General features: G+C 40.5%; 1 non-coding gene across 1 annotated transcript; it reads left to right on the top strand.

Annotated features, from left to right (window-relative positions):
• The first annotated feature begins 22,365 nt into the window (after nt 1-22,365).
• trnal-cag (transfer RNA leucine (anticodon CAG)) lies at nt 22,366-22,448 on the top strand. Its single transcript has one exon. It is a non-coding gene; the product is annotated as a tRNA-Leu (tRNA).
• Nucleotides 22,449-26,546: the final 4,098 nt, after the last annotated feature.

The raw sequence follows: 26,546 nt of genomic DNA, 5'->3' as shown, positions 1-26,546 counted from the left end.
CAGCAGGTGGTTGTCGCTGCACCAGGAGACCAACTGCTCGACTTCTTTTCTGTAGGCAGACTCGTCACCATCGGTTATGAGGCCCACCACAGTGGTGTCATCAGCAAACTTAAGGATCTTTACAGCTGGTTCCTTAGAAACATTGGTATAAAGACTGAAGAGAAGCTGTGAAAGCACACAGCCTTGTGGTACACCAGTACTTAGGTTCCGCTGGTCTGAGTGTGTTTTCCTAGCCGTACCTGCTGTGTCCTATTTGTCAGAAAGTCCATGATCCACCGGCAGATGGCATCCGGCACTGAGAAATGCAATTTATTACAGGTTAGAACATAACATTAAAAAAACCTCTTTGTTTCTAGACTCACTGTCCATTTTATCAGCTCCACTTACAATATAGAAGAACTTTGTAGTTACTGACTGTAGTCCATCTGTAAATGTAAAACCTGGAGAATGCAGGCATCGATCCCACTACCTCTCACATGCTAAGCGAGCGCTCTACCATTTGAGCTAATTCCCCTTATGAAGGACCCTTTTTTACCCTTTGTAAATTGTAATGTACTAAAAGAGCGTTGATGCTGCATTATGTAAGGGCCAAAATAGTGCAGGATATACCAAGTTTTTAGTGCAGTGCAATAACAAAGCGGCTCTGTGAAGCAAGAACTAAAATTATGATGCATGTAATTCAGCATAAAATATGTAGGTATTAATATCTAAAACTCAGCGCATTATTAGGCTGCACATAAATATAGATTTAAACTGTCCTCTATTTACTACAGTCTGTTTGAAACAGCTGGACGTATAAACAGTCGGTGTGGAGAACATGTTACACATACAGTGTACAATTATTTCAAGCTGATCAAGTACATGCTATTTCACTTAGAAATATCTCACAAAGTACAAATTCTTCAACTTTCTAAATAAACCATGTAGTACGGGACATTACGGCTTACCTAATGCAGTAACAGGGACTTGATCCCTGGACCCTCAGATTAAAAGTCTGATGCTCTACCGACTGAGCTATCCGGGCTCTGCAACCAGCTTTAATCCTCACAATGACGTGACATGAATTACAAACTTTTTACAAAAAAAGTTGTTCTGTAAAACTTCAATTAATATAAAATGTTTTTTATTTCTGTTTCAGCTCTCTTGAAGGTGATTATATTGAGTTTTAGGTGAAGTATGTTGCTGCTTACACACACAAAGAAAAACATCCCAGAAGGAAAATTTTGCAGGTAGATTACAAACAGATTCCTTTCTTTCACCTTTTATCTTTTTTCCTGTATCAGTTGCACAATTGTTTTCCAATCCTTAAATGTTATGTGCATTTATATGTGGCAAAATAAAATAATCCATAAAAATCAAATTGAGTTAGCAAAGAACCTTGAATTATACTAAATAGTTCTTCAAGTAGAAACAGTTCTACCAATAACACCAAAAAGAACCCTTAAGAAATACTTCTTAGTGCTACATACATCAGTTGTATTCCACACAGGTCAGCATGCGATGAAACTTTGCTAGAACTTTCCAACGCAATATTAACTGTATTCATATTATTCCATCTAGTGGACGATTGAATAGCCTACAACGAGCACAAACAGGGTTTGTTCTGTTCTTAAGAAATAATCCAGTAAATTAAAAACCCAACAAGAAGGCTGTACCTAATACACTCATAGAAAACACACCCTAACATGCTAGTGCCGTTACAGTGCTTAGAATGGTCCACCCAAAATCATTATTTGGTCAGTTGGAGTGCTCATATGGGGCTCTCTTTCTATTGATATATGATGTGGTGTCAACGGTACCCAAGCTAGTCAGGATGCGGTCTAAGGTGCTGCGTCCAGGTCACAGTCTCTCACTGAGGCGTGGGTTTGAATCTCACTTCTGACAGCTCATGCTTTATACAAATTTACATCTTTAACCCTCTACCATACATAATAATGTGAAAAGATTTGTTTCAAGATTGTTTCAAAGTTATTGAATGTTTGTCAATTAAAAAAATTAATAAAGGTCTTTTGACTAAACGATGAATGAAAATAGAGCGTAAACTGACATTGTTTTTAACGCAGCGTTTCAGTGAGCAATGACGCAACAAGTCTTATATTACGTGTTGCCTTTCAATGATCAAATAATCTGCATTGAAGAATGCGGGCATCGATCCCGCTACCTCTCGCATGCGAAGCAAGCGCTCTACCACTTGAGCTAATTCCCCTTATAAAGAACTCTCCTTTACCCTTTGTAAATTGTCATGTACTAACAGATCATTGATGCTGCATTATAAAGTGGGGGTTCAACGTGTTTAGGCTCACATACTCACGTTTATCGCAGCCTTTAGGACGAACTGAACCAAATCGTAACTTTGTACCACTGACAGACTGACTTAAGGGTTGATGCTGCATTATGTAAGGGCCAAAATAGTGCAGGATATACCAACTGTTTAGTGCAGTGCAATAACAAAGCAGCTCTGTGAAGCAAGAACTGAAATTATGATGCATGTCATTCAACATAAAATATGTGGGTATTAATATCTAAAACTCAGTGCATTATTAGGCTGCACATAAATATACTGTAGATTTAAACGGTCCTCTATTTACTACAGTCTGTTTAAAGCAACTGCACGATTGAGTTAGCAAAGAACCTTGAATTATATTAAAGGGTTCTTTAAGTAGAAACAGTTCTAGCAAGAACACAAAAAATCCTAAAGAAACACTTCTTACAACTTCTTAGTCTTAGTTTTTTATTATTGCAAATGCCATTCATTATTTAAAATCACTGATTTGTGAGATATCAGCAGTAGTAGATCATGTTTAACTGGTTTAATATTGTTTAAGCGCTGATTATCGGCTGTTTTTCGTGAGTAGGTTGGGCGGTTTTCCATGCATTTTGGCGGACTTTGAAATGCGCAATCTGGCAACCCTGGATGAAGCGTTCATTCATATTTTGGAGCGATGTATGTTTGTATGCTAGAATATAAATAACATCTTTTACAAACTGCTGTCTATTTACATTGACATTTTCTCTTCTGTCTAAACCTTGAAATTGGGTTTGTAAAAGTAAGCGATACTGTGGATAATATATTTAATGAGCTGAACTAACTGAGAGAAGCGCTAACGGTGGTGGAAGAGTCTAAAAGGGTTTGGAACATAGTCGTATCATCATAGCAGTACAACACAGTTTTGTCCGTAGCATCCGAAAATATCCAGAAGCTAATATACAAAAATCGTTTATTTTAATAAACTTACCTTGTTGAAAAAAGTATGACCACAATTTCTAAACAAACACAGTATCCGCTGCTGCAGTCTCTACACAAACTTTTCTGCACTGAAATTGCAAGGACACATTTTATGGATATTACGGTAATGCACTGAAAACGCGTCCTACAGTCATGCAAGCACATACAGCAGTGTGTGAGTTTACACTAATCAGCCATAACATTAAAACCACCTCCTTCTTTCTACACTCACTGTCTATTTTATCAGCTCCACTTACCATATAGAAGCACTTTGTAGTTCTACAATTACTGACTCTAGACTGCTCACTCTGTTCTTCAATGGTCAGGACCCCCACAGAACCACCACAGAGCAGGTATTATTTAGATCAGGGGTCATCAAACTACGGCCTGATGCTTTAATTTGACCGGCCCCTTTAACCACAGCAGCAGTACATGTTGTCTGGCCACTGTTCATCTTTGAACTCACAGTATTATAACGAGGGAAAAAATAACAGAGGAAACAAAAATTGGCCTCCCGGAGTCTCAGTAGAATATACGGCAGCGATCCAACGGGTGGCGCTCCAAGCATGAGGGGAGTGATTGGCGCATCAATAGAGAGATGAGTGACCGCAGCCACTGAACTGTGTTGCGAAGCAGTTAAGTGGGATTTCGTTATGAAAGTCCTCGTGTCCTGTGTTAATTTCATTAAAGCTAATGCTCTTAACTATTGTAAAAAGCGCTACATAAATAAATTTGACTTGACTTGACTTAACTACAGGCAGTTTCAGGAATTCTTGTCTGAGCTGAAGATGGGCTTTACTGAGATCTGCTGGCTGAGTCGGGACGAGTTTTGAAATGTTTTAACGACCTGCTCCCGGAGATCAACGCATTTATGCATCCAAAATCAAAACTCAAGCACATTGTTTAATTTTTATGCTTCTCTTTCCATTGCTCCCCGATCTCAATAAAACATGCACTCGAAGTAACTACCGTTTTCGGGAGCATCTACATCTGTGAGCAGACTTTTTTGAAGTTGAAACACCTTAAATCTCCAACCAGATCCAGACTCACTGATCAACATTTATTAGCTATTATGACTGGCAGTAACAAATATGGAACCTGATGCTTACTCTCGTCAGGCAAAAGCAGGCTCACAGTTCACACTGATTTTTTAAGGAAACACTGTATGAGGTAGGATAATGGAAATTATAAAAATAAATAACATTTCTGCATTATCATTATGAACTACAATTATACAAAGCACAGACAATACATCCAGTATACATAGTAAATAGCTTTTTTGGGTGTGTTTACTATTTCACCTGCGGTCCGGCCCCCTGAAACACTGAAGAACAGTAATCTGGCCCTTTGGTTAAAAAGTTTGAGGACCCCTGATTTAGATAGTGGATGATTCTCAGCACTGAGAATCAAGGCAGTGGTTCATTATTCCTGTTTCCACAAAGTTGAATGAGTTCATCTGGACACAAGTTTGTTGTAGAGATGCGTTTCGCCACTCAATCCGAGTGACTTCTTCAGTCTGAGCTGGTGGTGAATACCCCAAACTAATATGCAGACGATTTGCATAACAACCGATCACCGCCCATTGCATAACAATGGAACCAGTGATCAGGTCCATATGCAAATCACAATGACCATTAATAACAATGGTCATGTGTGTCTTTCACTATGATTGGGGTATAGCTCCTTTTACGGTGTTGTAAGATGGTGAGAGATGTACTCTCAGGCCCCCTTCCCCGGTTCAGAGATGGTCGTTCTAAAACTTTCAGACAATCTATCACCTTTTTCTTGTAGCTACTACCTGGATCTCATTTTAGCAGCTCATAAGTGTTAGTGTCACTAAGTAACAACATCACTTTCTCATGATAGTCTATCTGGTTTAACAGAACAGTACATCTACCCTTGTCAGCAGGAAGTATGATTATGTTATTGTCCTTACTAAGTGTAGTAAGTGCATACCTCTCGTCTCTGCTGATGTTGGATGGAGGTGGCTTTGCATTACTAAGGCAAGCTGACACTTTCATCCGCAACTGTTCCGCTTCCAGATCGGAGATGTTGTTGTTGCGGATTGCTGATTCTGTGGCGGTGATCAGTTCCACTAGTGGGACTTGCTTCGGTGTAACAGCGAAATTCAACCTCTTAGCCAAAATGTCTTTCTCCGCTTGTGTGAGTTGTCTGTCTGACAAGTTCTTCACCCGCTTGTCCACATCATCAGTGTGTGTTCGCCCTTCATTCCTCTTTCGGCCATCCGTGGTCTGTTGGTGTTTCTGTCCTGCAGCAAGCAAGTCAAACTTTTTTCGCTGCCTGGTTTTTGACTTTTCATGTTGTTCTAGACGAGCCTTCTGCGTGAAGTTAATCACCTGTTGGAGAGTGGACTCATCTAGACCTGATGTAAGTCTTTGTACGATCTGCTCCTCTCTAGTTTTCAAGACATCGATTGTGAAGTTAGTTTGTCTCACCCGTTCATTCAGTAGCTGGTTCTGTGCCTTCTGAATGATCTTGCTAGCTCGGTGACCCTTGACAGAAGATCTGAGTTGAAGGCTCTTAGGACCATATGGGAACTACTGGCCCCTGTGAGTATGCGGTCGTGACTTTCCTGAAGCTCTAGCCCCATTTCTGTCTCTTGACTGAGGAGAGAATAGAAACCTTCGAAGCACGGCATACAAAAGGACAGTGTCATGATCCAGATCCGAACCAGGGTTGCTGCGGCCACAATGCGGAGTACTAACCACTATACAATCACGGCTTACCAGCAGTCTGCCACTGGTGGCTCACGTCGGCTGCCCCCTGATAGACTGCAGTCATAGTTCCAACAGAACAATGCAATGAAATGAGCAAATTCATTACATTTCTCTGTGGACAGAAGTTCTGGCGTGATCTGGGAGGATTTGTAAGCTTGTCGACCACATTGAATAGAGTGCGGGTGTTGTTGATGTTCCTGTTAATGATCTTAGAGAAGTGCAGCTGTCTAGCCCTGCCTAACTCTAAGTTAAAACTACAAAGGCTTTGCTTATAGAGATCATAGTGTATTTGAAGTTTAGTTTTCCTCCACTTACGTTCAGCTCTCCTGCATTCTCTTTTCAGAGCTATTACCATCATTGTGTTACGCCATGGTGCTTTCTGTTTGCTCAACGTTTTCATGACTTTTACCGGGGCAATCACATCCATGACAGTCAATATTTTCACTTTAAAGTTATCCAGGAGTTCATCAACTGACTCTGCAATTAAAGTTAAAGGTGATATAGCTATGGCCTCCATAAACTGAGAACTAGTACTTTCATTTATGCACCTTTTCTTAACAGAAACAGAGCTAGTTTGAGCATCTGGGGTGATCAGCATTTCAAAGAAGACACAAAAATGATCAGAGAGGGCCAAGTCCTTGACCATAACAGAAGAAATGTTAAGACCTTTAGTAATAACTAGATCCAGAGTGTGCCCTCGAGTATGTGTAGGCCCTTTCACATGTTGCAATAGACCAAACGTGTCAAAAAGTCCAAAAAGTTATCTGGTGTTATTGTCCTTGTTATTATCTAAGTGGATGTTAAAATCCCCAGTTATGATGAAAAAGCTGTACTCAGTGGAGATAACTGACAGTAGTTCAGTAAATTCATCTATAAAATGTGCAGAGTATCTTGGAGGTTTATAAATGGTTAAAAAAAAATTTTTGGGAGTACCCTTCAAAATAAAACAGAGGTATTCAAAAGACATAAAATTGCCAAGCACAGTCTCTTTGCACTGGAATACATCTTTAAATAAGGCAGCTACTCCTTCACCTTTCCTACCACTTCGACACACATTCATAGAACTGAAGTTTGCTGGTGCTGTTTCATTAAGAACAGTGGCACTGCTGCCTTCTGCTAACCATGTTTCAGTTAGAAACAGAAAATCTAAACTGTAGGATAGAATTATGTCATTCACTAAAAATGATTTGTTGGCTAGAGATCTAATATTAAGCAGAGCTAGCTTTAAAGGAACCACAGGAGCCCCTGGGGCAGCCCGAGGTTGTCGTGGTACAGGTAAGAGGTTAGACTGGTTGGTGCCCTGGGCTTTTTGGGTGAAACCTGTGGACTGGCTGAGATGGAGTGTGAGAATTTAGTCCCAACACACACCAGTTTCTCCATTTTCTCTGTGAAATCCATATGTGGAGGTGATGTTGTTGAGAGAGACAAGTTGGAGGATGACTGTGATGTCTCTGCTGTTGACTGCTGTATCACTGCCTGATGATGAAGGTCGTAATAGCTTTCGTCAAGAGTCAGAAACTCAGCCTGAGCTGTGTTCTCCAGTGATGGGGATTGTATGTTTGATGGTCCTTCATGGTTGAAGGCAGGTGAGGGAGGTTGAGGATGCACGTATTGTGTCGAGTCAGAATAATTCGGTCGATCGCTTCATGCTGGGAGAGAATGTTGGGAAGTCTGAGAGAGTCATGTTCGGGAGACAGCATGTTAGCATTGATCTGCTGCCTATATTCTTGATGGCAGTCACCGACGATCAGAGTTTTTGGAGCGGTCTCTGAGCCAGGCGAGGGCCTCTGGTTAATCAGCCTCGTGTTTTTGCTAGCCCGCTTTGAGACCCCTTTTATAGTCAGCTTCGCTGGTTTTGTTTTGTTACCATTACCACTGGGGATAACCTCGATCAGATTTCTGAGCGGTTCTAGCTTTTGGAATAGTTTTAGCTTTCCGAGCCCATGATGAACAGTCTGGCATGGAAGACATTAAGACAGCTACATGCTGCTTTTGTGCTTTTGGTTTTGCTCCAAGTTTGTGCCACCGACTTATTCTCTCACATGGCTCGTTTCTGTTCCCCTGTTTTGATTGACTTCTGTCAAGCTTCGGGAAGTCTGTTAAGCTGTCTAGCCTTAGTTTAGCTGGTTGTTCTGTGTTAGATTTTGACTCACCCTCGAGTGATCTGAAACCATTTCTCCTATCCGTTCCAGGTAGGATTGTGAGCATTTTTGTCTCCAGCACAGCAATTTTCCGTAGGAGTCTGTAGCAGTTGGAGCAGCACGAAGAACCCGCTGTAGTGATAGGAGCCATGGTAGTCCTGATAACTGTGCCCGAGTTTAGTCTGACGGCTAGTGGAAAACTCCGTTAACTAAATGTCTAGTTTAATGTATTTCTGTAATGGATTTCTGTAATTCTGTGCTTTTCCAGCCGATCTATTGTCGGTGTCTGCTGATTGAGCTCTATATTTTAGAAATAAAAGATAAAAAATGACTAAAATAACTAAAAACTAAAAGCAAGCGGAGAGCAGACAGAAAGCGTGCAGCCAGAGCGAGTGTCAAAATGACTTTTTCAGACCCAGCAACACCTTTAGACACAACCTGCTTTATCCCAGGGACTTCACACCAATTGGTCAGCCACCTATAAAGCATGTCCCTCCTAGTCAGTTTAACCCCAATTCACACCTGGCAGGGTGGGGCAACGACTCTCAAATGAGTCACACCTTACTTTCCTTGATTTAACTTGAATTATTTTTTTTTTTAAATATTTTCATTATTCATTGATAAAGATTTCAGTTTATAATATTTTATCACTTATGTGATGAGTTGCTTGTTCATTTCTGTTTCTGTTGTTTAGCCTGTACAGAACCATGAGAGATCTTTGGACAGACATAAGTAGTGCCAGTTCTAAACAACAGTGATGTGCTGGGGAGTTGCACAGTCTTCTATTAAAAACATGGAAGTGTTCCTCACTCAAAAAACTAAACTCATGCTGTTGTTGCTTTTACTCGGGTTTCTTTCATTGAAGTAACTTAACAAATTTGTGTTGGTGAGTGAAACTTGAGTCAGTTGTGTTGTTTCTATTAAATACAGTTGGGTTGTCAGATTGACTTAATATGTGCATGTTTGGTCAATGCAACACTGTGAAGTAAACTCAACAGGCTTCGTTACTCTCTACATCCGGGGCATTCGTGGCTGTCTGTGAGCTCTCTTCAGCGAGGCAATTTTCTTTTGGAGGGAAGCTGTGCAAGTGCGGTGAGTATTTGTCATATTTATGTATAATTCTGAGCTGTAGTAGCTGTTTTATTAACAGCGTTTTGTATGATATGGGTCATTTTGAAAAGCGAAACCTCCCTGTGTAAACAGATACCAGACTAGTTAGCCTATTAGCAAAGTTAGCATTAGCGGTTTTCAAACGCTCAGTTTGCACTTGGAATTCGCATTTAAAGTATTTTAAACCATTTCGGTCACATCCCAGTGCATGTTGTAACCTCATGTAATGTATATTTAATTTTTATATCCAGTTACTTATATTTTTCGTGCATTGTGTGAATCGCCAACAAAGCTAGCGCTACTAGCTAGCAGCATTAAACAGGTCAGTCTTTTCTCAATTTTGAGAAACGTTAATGTTGTTAACGGCAACGTTGTGCATTTTATTGATAATGCAGTTGAATTAAGTGTCTTCAAAAGCATCCAAGATGCAAATGGTTTATGTGGTTTAATGAACTGTGTTAGCCGTTTAAGCCGAGTCCACTTTGGCAGTTTTATTGTAATCTGAAGTTATACAAAAGTCGCTTATTTTGAGGCAACGCAACAGTTCTGAGTGAATTGGACGATTTCCCGCAGGACAGACACTACGCATGCTCAGAAGCTCTTCTAATGAATGTGGGATGGCGAGGGATGAGAGCTTGGTAAAAAGCAGTGAGATTGAGAATCGAGCTACATCCGAATACTTATCTTAGTAAGTATGTCTTTCTAACATAGTTTGTTAAGTGAATATGTGGTTAGACTTTGATATTGATAGTTTTAGAGTACATTACCCGCATAATTTTAGACTCGGCACACATTAGCTAGCCTATGTTAACTAGCTTGTGAAAACACTATTGAGCTTTTCAATTACAGCTTCCAAATATACATTATATGGACAAAAGTATATTCACATTATACTTCTCTATTATAACTCTCATCCTGGCCTTAATCCTTATAAATTGTTACCTTGTCAGGTATTAATGTAATACAGAGTGTAAAATTGTGCTTGTTTTGTATGTTTTCTAGTTTCAGCTCTTTTCTAACCACAAGTTTTGTGAAGGTGTTTTGTGGCTCTTTAGTTATGGTAAGTATAATGCCATCTTGCAAATTATTGATTAGAAGTATTTAGCATAACTTATAGACCATTGAAGTTGTCATTCTGTAATTTATGACTATTTTCTCTATGAGGATTTTTAAATGGGGTTTTAGTAAATCACCTCTATCCCTCCCTGTTTAGGACAAAAATGTTCCAAACCCGTGCTTTCATAGTAAAATCCCATCTTACTTACTAAAATTTTTTTGCATTTTTTGAAGATATAATTTATAAATTTTACAGTTAAGTTTCTCAAATGTAACTTTTTGTAATAGTTTCATATCCATGGTTGACAACAGATTTTTTTGTTTTGTGGTGTGCATCTTTTAGCTAAAGGTATATTTGTTCTGTTTTTGAGGATGTTGAGGAAAACCAGGAGATGGAGCAGACAATCCTAGGAATATTTGCCATAAAGCAGGAAGGTGCAGAACCCACAGATGAGGTGGAGGATGTTAGAATTATCATTGAAGGTGTGGAGGTGCTTCGTGACCTTGGTAACATTGCAAATGCAGTCGCCATTTTATTTGGCCTCATGTACTCCCTGGACTTGAGCTACCCAACAAAAAGTACACATTTGAGGTTCTACAAAAAGTTGTGATGGAACTGGATGGCAGACATCTCTCAAGAAAGGCTCAAAAACAAACTGTTTGAAGGGACAGTGTAAACATCACATTGCAAGTTGCAATGAAGGCTTGGAGCTAAAAAAAAAAAAAAATGTTGGATCCATATGTTGAACTGTTATGTGTTGTAGGGAGTGGCATGGTCTTAGTTTCTAATGATTGATGTCTGAATGTTTTAACAGACTTTAGAATGTTCATAAAAGAGAGCGAGGATAAGCGTAGCAATTAAAAACTACTTGAGAGTTTGCATTTTTATGTCTGTTGGAGAAAGGGAAAAAAAACTTTAAAGTAGAGATTACCAGAGAATGGCATGAAAAAATTTTTGAGGATGTTGAGGAAAACCAGGAGATGGAGCAGACAATCCTAGGAATATTTGCCATAAAGCAGGAAGGTGCAGAACCCACAGATGAGCTGGAAGATGTTAGAATTATCATTAAAGGTGTGGAGGTGACCTTGGTAACATTGCAAATGCAGTCACCATTTTATTTGGCCTCATGTACTCCCTGGACTTGAGCTACCCAACAAACCTCAAGTACACTTGATGATCTCCGAATGTTGTGATGGAACTGAATGGCAGACATCTCAAGTGCAAATGCAGTCGCCATTTTATTTGGCCTGAGAGGGCAATAAGGTATTTCTTGAAAATGTAGCAGGAATACAAGGGTAAGAAAAACCTTATGGTTGACATACGGCGATATAGAGTGAGCCTGGAGTGAAAGTCACGAGCACCAAATTAACATTCAAATTTTACATTGCTGTTTGTGATCTGTTTAGCATGACATGTTGGTTTAAACATGTGCTGTTTTGATGAAGTTCTGGCTGTTCATCAATCATCAGTAATGTACAATTTAATTTGGTGCTCATGACTTTCACTCCAGGCTCACTCTATATCGCCGTATGTCAACCATAAGGTTTCTCTTACCCTTTTATTCCTGCTACATTTTCAAGAAATACCTTATTGCCCTCTTATTCATGCCATTCTCTGGTAATCTCCACTTCAGTTTTTTTCCCCTTTCCAACAGACATAAAAATGCAACCTCTCAAGTAGTTTTTAATTGTTACTCTTATCCTCTCTCCCTCTCTCTCTCTCTCTCTCTCTCTCGTGAACATTCTAAAGTCCGTTAAAACATTCAGATGTCAATCTTTTGAAATTTTTCAGGGTTTCTTTTTTTTTACACCACTGAAGGTGAGGAAAGAAAAAAAGAGGAATTTGTTTACTTTATTATTATTATTTATTTTATTTTGAAGTACACTATATTGCCAAAAGTATTCGCTTGCCTGCCTTCACACGCATATGAACTTGAGTTCATCCTGAAAAACTTACCATATAGAAGCACTTTGTAGTTTTGCAATTACTGACTGTAGTCCATCTGTTTCTCTACATACTTTGTTAGCCCCCTTTCATGCTGTTCTTCATTGGTCAGGACCCCCACAGGACCACCACAGAGCAGGTATTATTTAGGTGGTGGATCATTCTCAGCACTGCAGTGACACTGACATGGTGCTGGTGTGTTAGTGTGTGTTGTGCTGGTATTAGTGGATCAGACACAGCAGTGCTGCTGGAGTTTTTTTAAACACCTCACTGTCACTGCTGGACTGAGAATCATCCACCAACCAAAAATATCCAGCCAACAGCGCCCTGTGGGCAGCGTCCTGTAACCACTGATGAAGGTCTAGAAGATGAGTGACTCAAACAGCAGCAATAGATGAGCGATCGTCTCTGACTTTACATCTACAAGGTGGACCAACTAGGTAGGAGTGTCTCATAGAGTGGACAGTGAGTGGACACGGTATTTAAAAACTCCAGCAGTGCTGCTGTGTCTTATCCACTCATACCAGCATAACACACCACCACCAAGGCAGTGTCACTGCAGTGCTGAGAATCATCCACCACCTAAATAATACCTGCTCTGTGGTGGTCCTGTCCCCCCACATCCTGACCATTGAAGAAACATATGGGCTACATTCAGTAATTGTAAAGTACAAAATGCTTCTATATGGTAAGTTTTTCAGGATTAACTCAAGTTCAAATGGGTGTGAAGGCAGACAAGTGAATACTTTTGGCAATATAGTGTATTTTCTATGTGGCAAATTACATTGGTTTATCATTCATATGAATATTGTTTTTTGTTTACTCTAATTTAAAATTGTTCCAATAAAGTGTTTTTTTTGTTTTTTGTTTTTTTTACAAACTAAAACTGTTTGATTTTACAGTTTCCTGAAATTAAAAGTTTTTCAAAAGTTGGAAAGCTTAAGTTTTTGGTTTGTGCAAGTGATATGTGTGTGCCATTAAAAGTCAAACAAGTTTAAGGTTTGTTTAAAACATTTGTGACAGTTCTGCTAATGGTTGTTAGACTGAAAGGCTGACCATTTTGTATATTTCTTTCATTGTTGCCAAATCCCCCAGAATTAGTAAGTCCACTTAAAATTACTACCATTGTTGGAATGAAAACCATTTAAGTAAAACAAAGTTTAGTAGTTTCCCCACTTGTTTAAACCAGTTAATTAACCAGTTGGAAATACAAAGTACAGTTAGTTTTACTAAATTCAGTTGAGTATCGGAGGTCCAACAGTTATGTTACGTTTACATAAGTGAGTTAAGTTAGTACAATGAAATATATTTCTGTTGTCATTAATCAACACAATCAAGTAAAGCAAAAGAAAAATAATTTTGTTGAGTTTATGTTTGTCAGTTTAGTTAGCTAGACACAGACCTATTAATTAAAACTGAGCTAACCATATTAGAGTTATGTTGGTTTTACTTAATACAGTCACATCGGTTTTACTTAATATAGTTATGTTGGTTTTACTTAATAAAGTAATGTTGGTTTTACAAAAGTTAGGTATTTGAAGCTTATTAATATGATTTAATTATATCTAACACAACTCAGTTAGGTGGAAATTGTTGACATAACTGGATTAAGTAAATCCAACGAATTATTTTTTTGAGTGCTGTTGATGACCACTGGACTACAGTTTATGGGATCAGTGCCTTTATGTTGTGTTTTAAACATTTGTTGTTGAAGTGTCAGAACATGTCATATGTAACATGTTTTACTGAACGAAATCAGTTTTGAAAAAGCTTTTTGTTACATGACATTAGACCCTCTGGTTTAAATAAAGTACTTTAGTGATTTAGTGAGTGAAGTCTGGTTTCCTGGAATGTTGCTGTTGGCAAAATGTGCCAACTGTAGAGGGTCAGTTTGATAATTTTTTATATCCATACATTCTCAGCTGTACAAAACTACAGCTGCAGGAAAAGGTCATTCCAAACTTGTTTAGGATTCATCTACATTTCTGCATCAATTACTCATAATCATAAAATGTGCTCTCCTGTGTTGTGCAGGTCATAAAGTAGGTAAAGAAAATACACACGCCAGTACAAACACAGTTTTATTCAATATTTTATTGGTTTTGTTTTATCTCTTGTCTCATACACCACCACAGAGAAGGTCAAAGTGCTTTCAGGACGACAGACGTGGTCGTTGATCTGTAGGTACACAAAACAATGTAATGACCCTTAAATTACCATCAACTGCAATCAAGGCACAATACATGTGTTACAAGTCTGCAGAATCCATTTCCAGACACCCACCATAGATTGTTGTGGTGACTCAAAGACGTTTCATCTTCTGCCAGATGCTTATGCCCAAATCTGATCTGGTTGCTTCTTCCAGTAGGCTAGACTTGTTCATTGATGGGGCTGTCTATAAGACAATTACCCAGAACACACACACCCATATCAATCATTGATGTTTAAATTCATGTTTTAGGAAGAGCAGCTTCATCTCCAGATTGAAAGCATGTTTAAAATAAGATGACGCTGATCATTTTGAGAAGAACTCCTAACTGCCTAAGCCACTTTCTCCAGCACTCACCTTTCTGATCTGGCGTGGTATGTACACGGTGCTGAGGAATGGAGGTGATCTGAACCTCAGCTAAAAACCTCTGGATGTTAAGCTAATAATTATCTAAGGGGGGACGGGGACGGGGGGACGGATGAAAAGCAGCTTGAAAAACTTCAGTATTATTCAGTCGACTGACTCGTCAAGCTGATCCACAAAATGTTGCTGATCTCCAAATCACTCCTGTTGTGTTTTCTGGTGTTCATGCTCTCAGATTACTTTGACATTACATGAAAGCAAACAGTGGACGGTTTTGTTCATACACATTTAGTCATTGCTTAGTCTCCGATATGCTCACCCATGATCCGTCTGCTACAAACCCATACAGGTGCCTGTAGAGTAAAGAAAAGGGAAAAAAAACAGTTTGACATGAGGAATTGTTGTTATAGCTATAAAAAAATGTATGATTGTATTTGGTTAAAAGTTCTTTACACACCAATTACTAACCTAGTGTCTTTGATGTTATTAGCAAAATGCAACGATGATTCATTGCAACATGCGATCTGGCCTATATGCTAACACAGACTCTTAGCTAAATCCATTTAGGTCTATCCTTATGTGTTCTGACTGACCTGGACTTAGTTCCTAAGGATCTCTGAAAACCAGTTGTGCTCCAGGATCATCTCGAGGCTGGGTCGTTCATTCGGATCCTTGGCCAGGCAGCGTCTTATCAGATGACGGCAGGCTGTGCGTGCAGTGATCAGGTCGTTACAATATTGTAATAGAAACTATTTAACATCACTTTAAAAAAAAAAACGATAAGAGACATGCTTCTTATGTTTCTGCATTTTCTTACCCTTAGACACACCAGCTTTGAAGATCAGATGTCCAGCAGCGATCTCCCTCTCATTCCAGAATGGCAGCTCTCCACACACTAGAACAAACAAAAGGACGCCCAGGCTCCACACCGTTGCAACGCAACCATGATACTTACCTTCCTCGATCCATTCAGGTGGGGCGTATAGTATGGTGCCTGAATAAAAGTGCGAGAAACGGTTCACACACACGGCTTTCCTATGCGATCGCTGTCATCTGTGTTTCATAGCTACTGACCGCCGAGGTACAATTACCTGCAAAACGTCTGTAGGGTGTCGATTTGAGCAAGTCCCCACAGCCAAAGTCTATGAGCTTGACCTCTAACGTGTCGAAACTGACCAGAAGGTTCTGCTCCTTGATATCCCGATGGAGAACCCCGCGATCACGGCAATGACGGGCGGCGAGAACCACCTGCCACATGATGACCTGAGCCAGACGTTCGGGAAGTGAGCCGTTCCTGCGGTATTCGAAGAGGTCCATGCAGCGGGCGGGTCGCTCCAGGATCAAGACGTAGCACTCGGGCATGTCGAACCATTCCAGGAGCTCCAGGACGTGTTCGCAGTGAGGTGGCTCGTACACCATCAGCATCAACGCCACCTCTACAGGGAGACCGTTCTTCTCACCAGGCTAACATTTGAGCAGACATGGTTAGCATGGGGTTGGAATCGATAGTCAATAGGCAGAGTGGCGGTTACATTCGATGCTATTTTGCATTTTAATGCATCATGTCATTTATAAAATAAGTTTTTTTTTTAAATGGCTGTTGCATCTTTGCAATATTTCACAAGTGAAACAAATGTAACTCACAATGGTGATGAATCTGTCACAGCCACTCTTCAGCACAATCTTAATAGCAACCTATTAAAACATGCAAAACAAAACGATTAAAATCAGGAACGAATATTACGGGAATGTACTTTTGGCCAACAGTAACCAAAAGGGCCGTTCGCTTTTTAACTACAAGTTTGATGACATGCGTAGTCATTGTGGATCTTAAAATCAAAGCAGCTTTGTAATGATCGACAATTCTCGTGTCACTCTGAGCAGAGCCGAGTAAATATCTCACCTGTTTTCCATCGGCCTTACGAAGTCCTGCAAACACAGAACCGCAGCCTCCTTTCCCCAGAAGCTTTCCGACTCCGTACAGGCTATCGAAGCACTCTGTAAAACAGGACGTGTTGTTAATCTGATAGAAACTCCTCAGTAAAAGTAAAAAACTCAATAAAAAAACTCAAGAGCAGCATGATTTAAGCTCTAGAAAATATTTGTTCTATGAAAGGTGTGAGGCTGGACAGACCTTTGGAAGGAGCGCTGCCTCTCTGGACCGAGTGCTTTCCTGTAGTCGTGCTCTTCTCACCAGCTGTTGTTCACACAAATGTCATTTAATCGCTGTCAGTAAATGATCTCTAACACATCAGAAGTACAACAAGTGTACAGAGCTTTACAGAGTCATACGTTACAAATGTTTTATCATTAAATCTTACCAGTTCACAATATAATTGAATGGTTCAGTAAAGTTCTGGCTGACCTGTGTGGATGAATTTGCTGTAGGAAGTGCTGGTGCTCAGTTCCACCGGGCTCTCTTCGATGTGTGAGGTCCCTCCAACTGTACCGTCAATGCTCTCGACTTAAAAGACGTGTTTTGTGTTAGTATCAGCGTTTTACATCAACTGGATTCTTTTCTAAATCACTGCACTCATTCACTCAAAACCTTTCACCTAGTAAATTTAGCTCTGAATAAAAAAATGGTTTTCTAGTCGACTTGCTGTAGTGTGTACTTATCACTGCTCGCTAGAGAAGCATCAGAGAGGGAATCCAACACAGCAGCCGATTCCAGCACAATTTCACCAAGACTCAGCTCAGCTGTACAGAGGCAAGGTCAGAAGTGGATGGTCAAGGGTACGAGGTTTTGGACGGAGCAGTTATCAATCAGAAAGAGTAGGAAAGTTGAAATGGAATGTGTCTGCATCCATTAAAATGTTGATTTTGGCCATTTGAAACTGGTTTGCTTTATACTTGATGGAATCGAGTGTTCTTGTTAGACTGGAGTTTCAAACCCACCTGAGGTTCCAGAAGCGGATCGTGGACGTAGTGAGTCTCTCTCTGTGTGTTGTGATCCTCGTGATTCAGAGGAGCTACTGGATCGTTCCTGTTTTGGGCTCAAATCCACCACCTCATCTGATTGGGAAGTGATGGAGTCGTCTGTTCTGTCACAATCGGTGTTAGCAACCATGTTCTGAATGGTTCTGATCCAAGCCTCTCTTTTCTCCTCTGAATCGGCCTGCAATACCCAGATCCTACACACACACACACACACACCCTGAACATGGCACGAATCTATAGCACAACAAAGTGCTTATTCCACTCCGGTTTTCATGTCATTTCTATTATAAAGAGAGAAAAATGTTCCTTTTTATATTCCTCATCTTTCTTTAGCAGAACAGTTGCACAGCCACACCCTTCAGAGTGTCATAAATAAAGAAATCAAATGAATTTTCATGCCTGATGGTACACTGGACTTACTTTGTAGGTGAAACCACCTGGAAGCAGCAACGACGTCCAATGCTCTTGTAGTGTTCGGCCGTGCACAGGCGTAAATCAGCTATGACCACCATGATATTCTGCTGGGGGCACAAAAGGTTTCTTTGCCTCTAATATTCCAGTTTTAAATCAAAGCACAAGCAAAACAACTCAAACTTTAGCAAACGAGTCCTTAAAAGTGATTGTTCAGGAACAGTTTCTCTTTTTTTATGTTGATTTTGATTAGATTAGATTAGATTAGATTGATGTAAGCCACTATTGCTACTGATTTTACTTTAGACAAAGGACACGTGACTAACCCCGGATTTCTTCTTGTACATGAGATGGTTGTTCTGAATCAGGAACCAGCGCCTGAAGGAAAGAAACAGAAACAAAAGGAATCATAGAAATAAAACAACTGCATAGCACTGAAATTCTGCAGGGTTTCACTTTATATTTAAATTTTATTTAAAAAATATTAATTTATATTATATATTTCGCTTTATATTAAATCATTCAGAGTTGAATCGTTGTGTATTCTGATTTAACATGCCGTTGATCAGTCAGAGCCAGTAAAATGTACAATATTTCTACCTAAATGATTGCTCATCGTGTGTTCTAGCTCTCTACAAACCTGTTCCATGTTTTAAAGACATTACTGGCCCTCTTGAACAAGTATCCCTCCATAACTGTCTGGTTCTCTGCGTCCACACTGCCCTCCGGTTTGGTCTCGCCACCACAGACGTCCTGAAAAGACGTCTGAGAACGAACTCGACCGAACGGCCAGCACAGACATAGACTACGCAAAAAGCGTCGCATTAGAGAAGGACGGTCGGTAGCACGTCTCTCCTGTTCAGCAGCCATCATGAGAAATGATGTACAAACACTGAAGGTTCAACTAAACTTAGCTCTCATAGAACAATCAGTGTCATCACAATGATGTCACAAAGGCAGAAGGTCTCAGTGCTGCAGCGCTGCAGGTGATGGTGTACATTTAAATTTCACCATTTGTTTATTTTTTATTATTTTACTCAAATGATTTTTAATCACCCCCCCACCTAATTTATGAAAAATGTCTCTCTTTGATTTTACTGTGTTAATTATTTCTTTTATTTTTGCTGTTAGTGATAATTACTGTAACCTTACACAACATGTGTATCAAATACATTTACATGAATCATTTTTAGTCAAAGAATAAATAATGAATGGTAGAAAACAGCTGCTGAAGAAACACTTTTTAACTTTTTTAAATGCCCCAATCAATGTTATGAAAGCGGTAGAGAGGAGATGGCTCCGTCTGGCCACACTTTAACTCTCTTTGTTTTCACACGTTTGCTGAGTGGCACACACACCTGGAACAATGAAAGGTGATCAGACGGTCTACACCTAATCATCAGATACTCTAAATTGGCAGATCAATGACTTTCAGTTACAGTTGAGTCTGTAAACCTTGATTTATTTACATGAATGCACAGACCTCCTCCTCGATTCCTACCGGAGTTTACTGCCACTCTGTCCGCTCTGAACATGCTTCGTCCATCCAGCTCCACGTTACAGTTCAGCCACGTCTCCGCCTGAATCATGATGTTACACTCCGCCATCCACCCACGTGTTATGGTCCACAGTCGCAGCTCATCCATTTTGTTTGCCAGAGGTTGTACTAAAAAGTAATTAGGGGAGACGAGACTAGACACAAGTATTGGTCACTACATGGTACTAAGTAAGTAAGTGGTAGGTGAGGAAGATGACATCTTCTGATATGCAGTTAGCAGCGTAGGGTTTGTTATAGCAGCAGAGCTATAACAGGAGTAAGATGCAAAAATGCACAAACTTGTGCAAATTCATTATTGTGCGAAGATGCAAGTAATACACTCACAGTAGTACAATACAGTAGTTGTATGTATTTAAGTTGTCAGAGTCCAGCGAACAAACTGTGTTGATCGTGTGTGTGTGGTCGTGTTGTGCATGTGCAAGTACGTGTGTGAGCAAGTGCCTGTGCATGTGTACAAGTGTGTGTATTCTGTGTGCATGTGGGTGTGAGTGAGTGTATGTGCATGTGAGTGCGTGCGTGTGTATATATATATATATAAAATGTGAGTAATTTTGTGCCAGTGTAAGTATGTGTGCAGTTAAGTGTGTGAGTGTGTATGTATGTGTGTGTGAGCATGCGCCTGTGTGTGTGAGAAGCGTGATTGTGTCAGAATCTAAGTGTGTTGGTGTATGTACTGTATGTCTATGTGCAAGTGTTTGTGGATTTATGTGTGTGTGTGTGTGTTTGTGAGTGGGCGTATGTTAGTGTATGTGCATGTAAGTTAGTGTATAAGTGTGTGTGTGTGTGTGTATGCAAGTAGTTACGTGTCACAGTCTAAGTGTTTGTGTATGTATGCATGTATGTTAGAGTTGAGTATTAGTTTGTGCATGTGTGACCATGCATGCAAAGGAGTTTGTGAGTGTGCGTGTATGAGTGTGCATGCGTGCGAGTGTGTGTTTATGTGTGTGGTTCTGTTGTGTGTATGTGTAGTGTGCGTGTGATTGTGTTGGTGCGTGTGTGTATTTGTTTGTGGTGTGCATATAATTTAGTGTTAGTGTATGTGTGTGTGCATGTGTGTGTGTTTGCATGAGTGTAACTGTGTTGGTGTGTGTGTGTCAAAGTCAATCCTGTGTGTGTGTGTGCCAGAGTCCATCATGTGTGTGTGTGTAACACACACAGACACAATAAAGACTCAGGAACATGAGAAATCTGCAAACCCAATTAGAATAAACCAAATTGCACAAAGACTCAGAACTAAATAGCTGAATGATTGGGAAACTGAAACTAATGTCCAGAGTAAAATGCAGTGTTATTTGGCCCTTAGCAGACACTACAGTACAGCACATTATCTGAGCACAGTATCCGACCCTAAATTAAGAAACACCCTGACGAGGTACAGACTGAGTGCACACGACCTGGCCGTGGAGACGGGGCGACACACCCGGTCCTGGCTGCCCCGGGAGGAGAGGCTGTGCCAGCACTGCACTCTCAGTACAGTAGAGATGGAGCTGCACTTCCTCACCCAATGCACCAAATACCACCACATCCGGTCCCAGTTCTTCCCCAAATTTAACACCGTCATCCCCTACTTCAACTCCCTCCCAGACCCCAACAAACTGCCCCACCTTCTGGGGGAGCACAGAGAGAGCTGCACTCTTTTATCCTGGATTAGGCCATCTACCAGTAAAGCAAATGAGGGAGATGTATCAGTATCAGTTGTTTGGTTATTAAAAAGCGTGCACAATATGGCCTTGTTTTTGCCTGTTTTTCATTTATTTATGCAATTTGATAATTAGAGTTATTTGATTAGATGTGTATTGATTGTGTTAACAAAAAATATGTAAGTTAAATATCCTACTGTGTGTTTTTTTATTTTTTTTTATTAATAATTTTGGTGATGGGTGCCCTATTTTTTGCTTAAGCACCTGCCCCCAAAAATGTCTGTGCACGTGCCTGTTATCAGCCATAACATTAAAACCACCTCCTTGTTTCTACACTCACTGTCCATTTTATCAGCTCCATTTACCATATAGAAGCACTTTATAGTTCTACAATTACTGACTGTAGACTGCTCACTCTGTTTTTCAATGGTCATGACCCCCACAGGACCACCACAGAGCAGGTATTATTTAGATAGTGGATGATTCTCAGCACTGAGAATCAGGGCAGTGGTTCATTATTCCTGGTTCAGTCGATTAAGACTCCCATGAAGTCATCCAAATATCAAAGCATCCCCACACAATCACACTGCCAGCTGTTTTGAGAAATGCACTTACTGTTGTGCAAATGTTAATAGTAATATGAGAAATGCACCAAAGCGACTGAGAAAAACTGTAACTGTATTCATATTATGCCGTCTAGTGGACGATTGAATAGCCTACAACAAGCACAAACCGGGTTTGAGTTCGTAACAAATAATTCAGTCAGTTAAAATGCCTGGACCTAATACACTCATACCAGAGAAAACACACTCTAACACGCTAGTGACGTTACAGTGCTAAGAATGGTCCACCCAAAAAACATTATTTGGTCAGTTGGAGATCTCATATGGGGCTCCCTTTCTATTGCTATATGGTTTACAGCCTAGTGACAAAGTGTACAGTGCAGCAAATGGGTTACAGATTAAGGAGGTCGTACAAATCTTAGTACGTGGTGTGGGGTGAGGATGGTATTATTCCTACCGTGGCAAGTCAGGATGGCCGAGCGGTCTAAGGTGCTGCGTTCAGGTCGCAGTCTCCCCTGGAGGCGTGGGTTCGAATCCCACTTCTGACAGCTCATACTTTATACAAGTTTATGTCATTAACCCTCTACCATACATAATAATGTGAAAAGATATAACAGTTCGTACAAATCTTAGTCCTAGTTTGTCTTAGTTTTCTATTACAAAAACAAGGATGTTTTTGTAATAGAAAACTAAGACAAACTAGGACTAAGATTTGTACGAACTGTTATATCTTTTATCCATTAAAATTTTAATGGATTAACAGAGCGTTGATGCTGCATTAAGTAAGAGTGCAACGTGTTTAATCTCACGTACTCTTTTCTATATTATGCGGTGCTTTTATACCATCACAAACTCAGTTTATTTAAAACGTTCATCCCAGCTTTTAGGACGAACTGAAAAAAGATCAGCAGTTCACCAGATGAAAAACCAACAAAACGTCACGTACCGCTACTTAAAAAAAAAAAAAAGTCGTTTCAGATAAAACTCCGAGACATAAATTACAAGTTATTGCGTGTTTGTCAATTTCAAAATCCAAAATGATTTTTAAAAAATCCAAAAAAATATTTTTTAATGATTTGAGTGAAAATTGAGCGTAAATGTCGTTGTAACATTGTACATTTTGATGCTGCGTTTCAGTGAGCAATGACGCAACAAGTTTCATATTACGTGATGCCTTAAATGATCATAATGTTTCTGCACTGGAGAATGTGGGAATCGATCCCACTACTTCTTGCATGCTAAGCGAGCGCTCTACCATTTGAGCTAATTCCCTCTACTATGAACCCACTTTACCCTTTGCAAATTGTAATGTACTGACAGAGCAGAGCGTTAATGCTGCATAACTGTCTGTACCACTGACAGACGGACTTAAGGGTTGATGCTGCTTTATATAAGGGCCAAAATAGTGCAGGATATACCAAATGTTTAGTGCAGTTCAAAAAGTCTCAGTCAGCCGACAGTGCCAACATGCAGCCATATTTGGGGATGAGGTATTTTATAAAGTGCATTCTCTTTGATTTTGTTGGACTTGTAGGAGATTCTTCTGTTCTTGTTGCAGTGCTGCTGAAGGGTTTTCTTTTTGATGGTTGGGGGGGGGTGTTTGTGATTATATGTAACTGTAATAGCTTACGTGCCTTTGCATCTTTGATCCCATTTTGAAGGTATAAAGCATGAGCTGTCAGAATGGGAATTCGAACCCATGGCTCCAGGGGAGACTGCGAGCTGAACGCAGCGCCTCAGACTGCTTGGCCATCCTGACTTGCTTGCACGTTACCAATGCCAATTTTTCTCAACACCCCCACATGGCCTAAGATTTGAACTGCAAGCTGCTTGAGCCACAGCAATAAGGCGCCGAGGAACTAATAGGCAAAGTTTTGCTCGAGTCCAATCATAAAGATCAATTCCCATTCCGGGAGTCAAACACAGGCCACCTGGGTGAAAACCAGGAATCCTGACCGCTAGACCATATGGGAAACTGCAAGGCTCAGCACCGGCTGACAACAGCATCAGCCACTTCATTCCACTCTGCCAAGTCTTTGTCACCTTGACAAGACCTGAATAGTTGGATCTGGGGTACAGAGAACCATACACAAGGAGTTAGAGAGAAAAAAATTGAAAGAGAATAGAAACCTTCGAAGCACGGCATACAAAAAGACAGTGCCGTGATCCGGATTCGAACCGGGGTTGCTGCGGCCACGGCTTCCCAGCGGTCTGCCACTGGTGGCTCACGTCAACTGCTTCCTGATAGACTGCAGTCATAGTTCCAACAGAACAAGCTGCTTGAGCTACAGCAACAAGGCGCCGAGAAACTAACAGGCAAAGTTTTGCTCGAGTCAGGAGAAAACCAGGAATCCTGACCGCTAGACCATATGGGAACTTCTGGCACCTGTGAGTCTGCGGTCGTGACTTTCCTGAAACTCCGGCCTCATTTCTGTCTCTTGACTGAAGAGAGAATAAAAACCTTCGAAGCACGGCATACAAAAAGACAGTGCCGTGACTCGGATTCGAACCGGGGTTGCTGCGGCCACAACGCAGAGTACTAACCACTATACGATCACGGCTTCCCTGCAGTCTGCCAGCGGTGCCTCACGTCTGCTGCTCCCTGATAGACTGCAGTCATAGTTCCAACAGAACAATGTGCTTGAGCTACAGCAACAAGGCGCCAAGGAACTAACACGCAGAGTTTTGCTCAAGTCCAATTCCTATAGCAGGAGTCGAATCAGGGCCGCCTGGGTAAAAACCAGGAATCCTGACCATATAGGAAACTACAAGGCTCAGTATCGGCTGGTGCCAGCATCAGCCACTTCCTGCTCCCTGGTAGACTGCAGTCATAGTTCCAACAGAACAAGCTGCTTGAGCTACAGCAACAAGGCACCAAGGAACTATTCGGCAAAGTTTTTCTCGAGTCCAATCATAAAGACCAATTCCCACACCAGGAGGTGAACCCGGGCCGCCTGGGTGAAAACCAGGAATCCTGACTAGACCATATGGGAAACCGCAAGGCTCTACACCGGTTGATGCCAGCATCAGCCACTTCTTTCCACTCGGATAAGCCTTTGTCACCTTGACAAGACCTGCATTATTGGATCTGGGGTACAGAGAACCACACACAAGGAGTTAGAGAGACAAAAAAAAGCCATAAGGTAACTGAGCCAGCCAGGAGTGGAACCTATAATCTTCTGATTCGTAGTCAGACACGTTATCCATTGCACCACTGCTTAGACCAATTCCCATAACGGGAGTCGAACATGGGCGGTCTAGGTAAAAACCAGGAATCCTGACCGCTGGACCGTATGGGAAACTGCAAGGCACAGCACTGGCAAAGACAAAGAAAGGGAAGCGCTTCAGTCCGATTTACACACTTTTGAACCAACGGTCGCTGTGTCGCGGCGCCTGGGATTAGTTCTGCTGGCAGACAAAGCTATTTCTCCATAAATCAGGGCCTGAACAGAGAAACCGACCGACGTTGAGGTGATTCGGCTCTGGACACTCCCCTGCAGTTTTCCTTCAGCGGACAGGTACACGTTTTTCAGGTGCTCACGGTGAATTGTTGGCTTCGCTACCCTGTTTAATTCGTTTCTACTAATAATTGATAGTGTAGCACCTAAGCTTGCTAATAACAGTAACAAAAAGGCACTAACATTTAACTAGGTTCGATTAGCAGTATACCTTGAAATCATGAGAGATGTTAAGGTGAAGTTAAACAGCTAACACATTTATTGCCATACAAGCAATGAAATATCACATATAGCGCTGCAAAAAAACCTTAGAAATAAAGAAATAAATAAGCTCTTACAAATAGGAATTATGTTAAGAGATCTTCAATTCAATACCACTCCTTATATTTAAAGAGGTATAGATTCAAAAATTAAGTTCTAGCCCTTGAATGTGTGTATTAAAGGTATTTTCCTATGGCTGTTTTACCCAGGTAGAGTAAATAGTGTGAGTAGGTTCTTATCTGGTCCTGGGCAAAAACTCTGATATATCCAGAGTCTTCTGTAAACAGTCTTAACGGTAGGCCACACCGCTTCTACGACCATGAACAGTTTCACAGGGCTGGGCTCGCCATCACAATTCTCCAAGTTTTTCTGTGCGTCTAAGAAAAACCAATCTACACAGATAGTGCAGAACAATGAATGCTCCTATTCTTTTATGTTCCCTAAAATGAGATCTCTAAGTTATTTTCTTCATTTAAGAACATCTTATGACATGTACAAAAACTAAGGATGCACCTTGACTACAAATGATTAATTAACATTCATACATCACAGCAACATTGACATTTAACATGTAAGGAATTACTATACATCCCTTCAGTATTGGTATTTTAGCACTGACTAATGAATTACTACTCTTTTCCAACTTTTTAGCTGTAACATGTGCAATTATTCCTTTAACATGAATTTGAATTGAACCATCACTAAACTCCATTAATATGTACATTATGATAACCAAAATATGTTCAATCATAGCACAGTTGTGCTGTAAATAATTAAGATGTATCAATCTAACCAAACTGAATGACTTAACAGAATATGTGCACTGTGCCTTTACGGCTCCACCACGCTATTAGTAATTCTAGCTAGCGATTAGCATAGCTATACTTTTAAATCATTTCCACAAGCATTAAAGAACATTCTCATAAC

Source organism: Trichomycterus rosablanca, chromosome 10 (genome assembly GCF_030014385.1).
Source record: "Trichomycterus rosablanca isolate fTriRos1 chromosome 10, fTriRos1.hap1, whole genome shotgun sequence".
NCBI lineage: Eukaryota > Metazoa > Chordata > Actinopteri > Siluriformes > Trichomycteridae > Trichomycterus > Trichomycterus rosablanca.
The sequence above is the reverse complement of the archived record's forward strand: the minus strand, read 5'-3'. Positions and strand labels throughout refer to the sequence as shown.